The sequence below is a fragment of the Lathyrus oleraceus genome, chromosome 5 (assembly GCF_024323335.1).
Source record: "Lathyrus oleraceus cultivar Zhongwan6 chromosome 5, CAAS_Psat_ZW6_1.0, whole genome shotgun sequence".
Taxonomy (NCBI): Eukaryota; Viridiplantae; Streptophyta; class Magnoliopsida; order Fabales; family Fabaceae; genus Lathyrus; species Lathyrus oleraceus.
Genome location: NC_066583.1, coordinates 413720622 through 413729306, shown reverse-complemented (window position 1 = coordinate 413729306; position 8685 = coordinate 413720622).

Genomic DNA, 8685 nt, shown 5'->3' with positions numbered 1-8685 from the left:
GAGCCAGACTGAGATAAGTCCCTCCCATTTTCTTTTAGTGTGTGGTATGTTTTAGGAGTTTGGTTCTTTGTACCAAATCTCTAACATGCATTAACACCTATATTTTATTGCTCGACCTCAGATAGTTGTGACTTCTACATAAGTCCAATTACGATTGCTTAACATAGAGCTAAATTTGTCCCTCAAGGCATATCATTCTAGTAAGTGAGATTGTAAGTCTCCCATTCTTCACGGTATTGTGTGAAAAGTTAACTTTTTTCCCTTTCATGAGAGCTAGTGGCATACCTATTGATTTATCCACGTTGGAGCCCTTCTCATGGATGATGTCTTGGTTCAAGAATTCATACTTGTGAATGAATGGCTAAGTGTTCTCCAAAGAATGACTTAAAAAATTAAAACTCTTCACTAACATTTGACAAATCATTGATTAACTTTTCTTCATGTTGCTTTATTTTCAAGTCATTTACTTTATGCAATTTAAATTTTAGCACCTTTATCATTCATTGCCATTTAAATTTCATGCAATTTGTTTATGTTTCAGTCCTTTTCACTTTGCTCACTTGAGTCATATCTTGTGATTGTATATATTGTTTGTTTGTCTTTGTTTTTGTTTATGGTCTTAGGACCTTAAAACACCTAATAACAACAAAAAAAACCTAAAAAACATCTTGGTGGACTGTTGGACTTGATTTGAACTTTTGGACTTAGAATTAGGCAACATTCCCTATGCTAAAGGACTTGGCCAATGCCACTATTTAAGACTGAGTTATCCTTGACTATGCCTTTCATCTGATGCAAGAACTTGAGTACCTTTGATTCATTTGTTACTCTGTCTTTGTGCTTAATTGTTATACTGTTATTGTTGTTTATGTCTGATGATTGTTCTGAGTTGATTAAGGACTCTTTCATCTTATACATTGGAAGGTATTGAAGACTGCTAGCTATTAGAGTGCTTGCTTGGATATTATTGCTATAGTTATTTGATGCCTTGGTTTTCATATAATTTTCTTGGATATTTATTATTGCTTATTTCTTGCCAAAGTCCAAAGGAAAATGAGTTTCTATATGACATTCTTGTATGTTGGATGGCATCTCATTGGTCAGATCTTTTCAACTCTTAACTTTAATTTTTATCTAGGATAACCTCTTCATCTCCTCCCGCTTCTTAAATTTAAAAATCTATTCCTCTTTTCAAAAACCCTATTTGTTTGTGTTTTCAACTTAGACATGTTTTAATGATTAGAAACTTTGGCCTTATGCTAATGAATTTTCAAACTTTTACTTAAATCAAACTTGTGAATGAATTTAAACATATTGACTTAAATTTCAAAAAGACAAAAAGAACTAACGATCCCATTCAAATCTTTGGCCTTTTGTGCCTCTTCTTGTTAAACTTTTGTTAAACTTTTGTTAAAATCAAATCACCAGCTTCTTTGAAATTTTTACCACGAACTACGGGGTTTTGATCCCTCATTTTTATGTTGGTACGTAGGCATAAGACCGAAGGTCTTGTCAAACACAAAAATATAATTAATGAATTCTATTTCTCATCCCCCCACTCTATATTTTATCAAATATCATTTAGATCAAATCACTTGCACACAAAAAAAGGGCTCCCTAGGAGTACCTAGGACACTTTGGGTGCTAACACCTTCCCTCTGTGTAACCAACCCCTTACCTGTAATCTCTGGCATTTTATTAGTTTTGATTTGAAAACTTCTTATCCTTGGGTTTTGTTCGTACTTTTCCCTTTTCCTTTGGAAACAATAAAAGCACGGTGGCGATTCTGGTTTTATTGACCTCAAGTTTACCCATAATTTGATGGTCATGAATTTACCGCTACCGAAATTAAGTGGCGACTCTGCTGGGGAGTAGTTCTCAGTGGGTTTAACCTAATTTTTGTGTGTGTATATATTTGTATATTTGATGTTTGTTTGTATATATTGTTTGTGTGATATACTATGTCTATTGTGCTTGGTGATTTCTGTGTGGTGAGATAAGTTTTAACCCAAACTTGAGTGTAATCTAAGATAGGGGGTGGTATAGTCATGTTGACTTTGAAGGAGTAGTCCTGAAAGAGTTGACATGAGATCCCCCACTCAATGGTGACCTCTTTAGAGTTACTTATGTCACACGAGTAATTCGTGGATATGCATTATTGTCTCAAATGTGGGGGGTCCGAGAAGCTGAGGACCGTAGAACATTTAACCCAACTTGGCCTATTTAGAACGTAGTACGGAGACTGTTCAAGTGTAAACTTGATAACAGTTGTTATGTGATGCTACAATCAGAAGAGTTTCTCTTGAGAATATTATGGGTTGATGAGTCAGTCATCCTAACTTATAATATCCGATAGATGGGATCACGACTATAGGAACTTTATAGAACATACTCTATAGGTTTTATCCTTAGTACACTCTTTTGGGATGGTTTTTAACCCGACTCCATGCTCGTGACTCACAACAAACCCTTTGATTCTTGGTTGATCCGATCAAATCTTATCAATATCAATGGAACTTGGGTGTTGATAAGGTGAAAACCATAATCCACCAAAATGGGTGATTGATCTTGATAATGACTTGACCAATCCCTTGTCCTTTGTTTGTGTTTGCCTTGTGTGTGATTGTTGCATTCATGCATTCATACGCATCATAACATTCATCACAAAAAATAATTTTCAAGGGAACTAAGGTCTTGTGTGCAAATATTTTCAAACCATGGATTATGGACAAAGGAACACTAAAAAGTGCAGTTTCAAATGTCATGACTTGAAAGAGCTAAGAAATTTTTCATCCTTTGTATTAGATCCCTTGGACTTCAAGCAACTTCATGTGAAGCTCTTGTTCGTGTTATCTATTGATGTAGTTGACGGACTTTTGAGTGTTTTGGTTCAGTTCTATGACTCTCTCTATCAGTGCTTCACTTTTCCTGACTATCAGCTTGTGCCCATGTTGGAGGAGTATGCCCACCTCTTAGGTATACCCGTATCTAACAAGGTATCTTTCAATAGATTGGAGGAGATCCTGAGATCTCATATCTTAGCTGAAGCTCTTCATCTGAAGAAATCTAAGATTGATGCTCATTTGGTGAAGAAATGAGGTATTCTTGGGTTGACTTCTGAGTTCCTCATTGGTAGAGCTACTGTTTTTGCTTCGGCCGGTAGCATGGATGCTTTTGAAGCTATCTTTGTTTTCCACATCTATGGTCTAGCTTTGTTCCCTAACATTGACGGTTTTATTGATGTTAACGCCATTAGAATTTTCTTGATTGAGAATCATGTTCCAACCCTGTTGGGTGACATGTACTTCTCTCTTCATTTGAGGAATTCTAAAGGTGGTGGGACTATTGTGTGATGTGTTCCTCTTCTGTACAAGTGGTTTATTTCACACTTTCCTCAGACACCCGCTTTCTTAGAGAACCGACAATGTCTACGGTGGTCTCAGAGACTTATGTCTCTCACTAATGATGATATTGTTTGGTAGGATTTTGCATTGGGTAGCTTGGATATTATTGATAGTTGTGGTGAGTTCTCTAATGTGCCTCTCATTGAAACGCAAGGAGGAATCAACTACAACCCTGCATTGGCTCGAAGTCAACTTGGGTTCCCCTTTAGAGATAAACCTAATAACGTTCAGTTAGAGGGTCTATTCTATCAAAAGGGTAAAGATCCCCAACTTTTGAAGAATAGAATGGTGTGTGCTTGGCACAATGTGCATAGGAAAGGAAGATCCGAGCTTGGTCCATGCAACTGTGTAACTTTGGAAGCATGCACTATTTGGGTGAAGAAAAGAGCTTAGGAACTCAAGTTGTCGTACGCTTGTGAAAGACCTATGTCTCTAGTTGTGGTCGAGCCATCAACTCTCCCTAACCAAGATGTGGAGGAGTTGGAAGATGCACTTTCCAAGATGAAGCAAGAGTAAGATATTTGGGAAGAGTGATTCCATGCTTTGAACCGAAAGCATGAGGAGTTGCAGCTTGAGTCAAAAGACAAAGATGCACTTATTGAGATTCTTGAGGAGGGTGCAGTGACGAGACAGAGAGAGCCAGAGGGTTTATTTTCCTCTAGCATGCCTCCATCTTTCGGGGCTTGGAAGAAGATTGTTTATCAGCTTGTCCTCGAGAAGGCTCGAATGAAGACATCCTTTGAGTCATAGATTCGACATATCCGAAGGAAATACACTCCTTTGGATAGATCATCTGATGCAATTACTAAGGATCCTTAGGATGACATTTTCCTTTTCTCTTGTATTTGTATTTTGGTTTCTGAAATTATACTAAATATAATCCTTCCAATTTTATGAACAAAAAGAGATTTCATGGTCAATTGAATTATTATTAACGATTATTATTATCGATTATTATATTTGCAAATAAGACTTCATATGTTCCTTGAAATTAAGAACAAACAATCAAACACATTGCATTTCATGCATCATTTGCATAACATGTTTCTTCCGCCAGGTGTCTTATCAGTTCTTCTTCTGTGTATCGGCCAAGCTGACTCATCACTACAACACCCGAGCTAATCGACTAAGAATAATGGAGCATCTAGAGCAAGAAAATAGAGAGATGAAGGATGAGATCGCCAGACTCACGGCATTGATGGAATCCATGATAACTGCTCATAACCAACCGTCTCCACCACCTGCAACTCCTCCTCCTCAGAGGACTGTCATTTCAAAGATTGTTTCGTCACCTGTACATGTCATTGCTAGCCATTTTATTCCTGCCATGCCTGCTGGGTTCCCGTGGGGAATGCCACCAAATTTTGTTCCTGAAGGGTATGCGCCTACATTTGCTTCTCTGTCGGCATCTAGCCTGGTCCTGTCAGTGCCTCCTTCTATTGTTCATACTCTTCCTCATACCGAGGAAACTATTTACCACTCTGATTCATCTGATGGTCTAGATGTTTATGAGAAGATGGATGAGATGAAGGATCAGTTTCTTGAGCTACGCAAGGAATTGAAGACTCTAAGAGGGAAGGATTTATTTGGAAAGAGTGTTGTTGAATTGTGCTGAATTCCCTATGTCAAAATTCCGGTGAAATTCAAGGTCCAATACTTTGAAAAATACAAAGGGAATACCTGTCCGTTGAGTCATATTGTCATGTATGCTAAAAAGATGTCTACTCAAACTGATAATGATCAACTACTTATTCACTACTTCCAGGACAATCTGATCGGTGCTGCACTTAGATGGTATATGGGTCTGGACAGTGCTAGTGTTCGTACTTTCAATAACTTGGGTGAAGCCTTCGTCAAGCAGTATAAGTACAATGTTGATATGGCGCCAGATCGTGATCAATTAAGGTCCATGTCTCAGAAGGACAAGGATACATTTAAAGAATATGCTCAAAGATGAAGGGAGTTAGCTGCCCAGATTAGTCAGCCTTTGGAAGAAAAAGAGATGACCAAGATACTCTTGAAGATGCTGAGTTCATTTTACTATGAACGTATGATCGCTAGTGCCCCCAATGATTTTACCGAGATGGTAAACATGGGGATGAGATTGGAGGAAGGAGTCCATGAAGGACGTTTATCCAAAGATGAAGCGTCGACGAACAAGAAGTATAGTGGTAGCTTCTCCAAGAAAAAGGAAGGAGAAACTAATGCAGTATCAGCAGGGAGGCAGAGGAGGCCTCATGTGAGTAAAAGTTCCCAGTCCCGTCCACATCAACACCAAGTATTATCAGTGATTCCAGTTTTTTCCAACAATTCAACCAATCAATCAGTTCCAATTCATCAACAACATCAACAACAACTGTAACAACGAACCAACTACAACAACAACAACAATCGTCAGCAGAACTATGAAAGGAAGAAGGTCTCTTTTGACCTTATTCCTATGACATACGCAGATCTATATCTGCCTTTGGTAGTCAAGAATCTTATCCAACCAAGGAACCCTCCTCAAATTCATGAGCCACTACCATGGTGGTTAAAACCTGATCTTCATTGTGCTTTTCACCAGGGATCCCTTGGACATGATATTGAGAAATGTTATCCCCTGAAGTACGAAGTTCAGAAGCTTGTCAAAAGTGGTATGGTGTCCTTTGAGGACAGAGCGCCGAATGTCAAAGCCAACTCGTTGCCTGCTCATGGTAACGCTTCTGTAAACATGGTAGACGATTGTCCGAAGAATTTTAGGGTATTTGATGTGCACTATATTTGTAGGTCCTTGGGGGAGATTCACAAAGACTTATGCCTGGTAAGACATTGTGAACATGACCATGATGGTTGTGTTATTTGCAGTGTGAATCCTCGCAGGTGTGTAATTGTCAAAATAGATATTCAAAGGTTGATGGATGAGAATGTTATTCAGGTTCAACATTCAAGGTATATGGGAGATGATGTGAATGTCATTGTGCTAGTGTTCAAGACCCATGAGCGGGTAGTTATTCAATATGATAGCAGCAACATCAATAAAGTCAACAGATCGGTATCATCATTGGTTATACGGTTAGCGGGCCCTGTCCCCTATGCATCCAATAAAGATGTGCCATACAAATATAAAGCCATCATGATAGAAAATGGTCAAGAGGTTCCTCTTCCAGTTGCAGATTTTATGGTGAATATTGTGGATATAGTGAAGGTGACCCGTAGTGGTCGTGTGTTCAGTCCGGTGTTTCCAAAGGTTGTGGAAAATGTGTCAATAGGTAAGAAGGAAGAAATCTCTGCAGTTGATCCAGTTTATGCTCCAACAAGTCAGTCTGGTGAATCCAACAAGTTGAAGACTAATGATGATGATGAGGTATTGCGCCTAATCAAAAGAAGTGAATTTAACATGGTGGAGCAGTTGCTTCAAACACCATCAAATTTTTGTGTGTTATCATTGTTGATGAATTCTGAAGCATATAAGGAATCATTGCAGAGGGTGTTGGAACAGGCTTATGTCGAACACGATGTTACTGTGGATCAGTTTGACCATATTGTTGCCAACATCACTTCTTGTAACAATCTGAGCTTCTGTGATGAAGAACTTCCCGAGGAAGGTACGAATCACAATTTGGCGCTCCATATTTTGATGAATTACAAGAAGGACCCTTTATCCAATGTTTTGGTTGATACAGGTTCATCATTGAATGTGTTACCGAAGTCAACTCTAGCAAGACTCTCTATCAAGGCGCCCCGATGAGGTACAATGGTGTGGTTGTTAAAGCGTTTGATGGTTCTTGTAAAATTGTCAGTGGAGAGGTAGAACTTCCAATTAAGATAGGTCTGAGTGATTTCTAAATTAATTTTCAAGTAATGGACATCCACTCGACCTACATCTGTTTGTTGGGAAGGCCATGGATTCATGAAGTTGGCGTTGTAACGTCTACTCTGCACCAAAAGCTAAAACTTCTGCAGAACGACAAGCTTGTTGTTGTTGTTGTTGTTGGAGAGAAAACATTATTGGTAAGCCATTTGTCATCCTTTACTTATATAGATGCTGAAGAGGAAGTTGGAACTCCGTTCCAAGCTTTGTCTATTGCTGATGAATTGAAGAAGGCTGGTGCACCCATGTCTTCTTTGAAGGATGCACAAGAGGCTATTCAGGCTTGAAGCACCGGTAAATGGGGCCACATCGTAGAATTCATTAAGAATAAGAACATGGCATGGTTGGGATTTCAGCAAGGGTCATTCAACGCCAATGCTAAGGTTATGCAACCAGTTTTCCGTAGTGGAGGGTTCATTCACGACGATGATTAACATTCAACTGCCATTTTAAAAGACAGTAATGAAGATGAAGCTTGCACCAACTTTGTGACACATGACCAAACTTTCCACAACTGGATCGCTATTGATGTTCCTGTTATTATGCACCGTTCTAAGTAATTTGTTTTCATTATTTTTAAGAAAAATCCTTCTCCTATGCCTAAGGGAGAAGTGAGTATTGTTGGGCATTTTCCTTTATTATCATCAATAAAATATAATTTTATTCATCCACATTTATGATGTTTTATCTTTACTTCTTGTTTTTTCTGAAATGGTAATCATAAAAAACATAAATAAATAATAATCTTTCCATCTGCATAATATTTGTTTGCACTCCCCTTCTCTAAAATCAAAATATCAAATCATTATGCAGGTTGGTTCTCAAACCCATTGAATGTAATGATCATACTCCCTCTCCAAACTTTGATTTCCATGTGTTTGAAGCAGGGGAAGAGAATGATGATGATGAAGTATCTGATGAATTATTCTGTTTGCTTGAGCACGAGGAAAAAGCCATTCAACCGTTTGAAGAGCATATTGAAATAGTCAACTTGGGCTCCGAGGATGATGTGAAGGAAGTCAAGATTGGGTCTCAACTGTGTCTAGGAGATAAGAAGGAGTTGATTGATCTTCTTCAAGAGTATTTTGATGTGTTTGCTTGGTCCTATCAAGATATGCCTGGCTTGGATTCTGAGATTGTGGAGCATAGATTGCCTTTGAATCCCGAATGTCCGTCGGTCAAGCAAAAGTTGAGAAGAACTCATCCCGATATGGCAATGAAGATTAAAGAAGAAGTGTAGAAGTAGATTGATGCTGAATTCCTTGTTACCTCGGAGTATTCGCAATGGGTGGCCAATATTGTGCCTCTTTCTAAGAAGGATAGAAAAGTCTGTATGTGTGTTGATTATAGAGATTTGAATAAAGTCAGTCCGAAAGATGATTTTCCTCTGCCACATATTGATATGTTGGTAGAAAACACAACTAAATT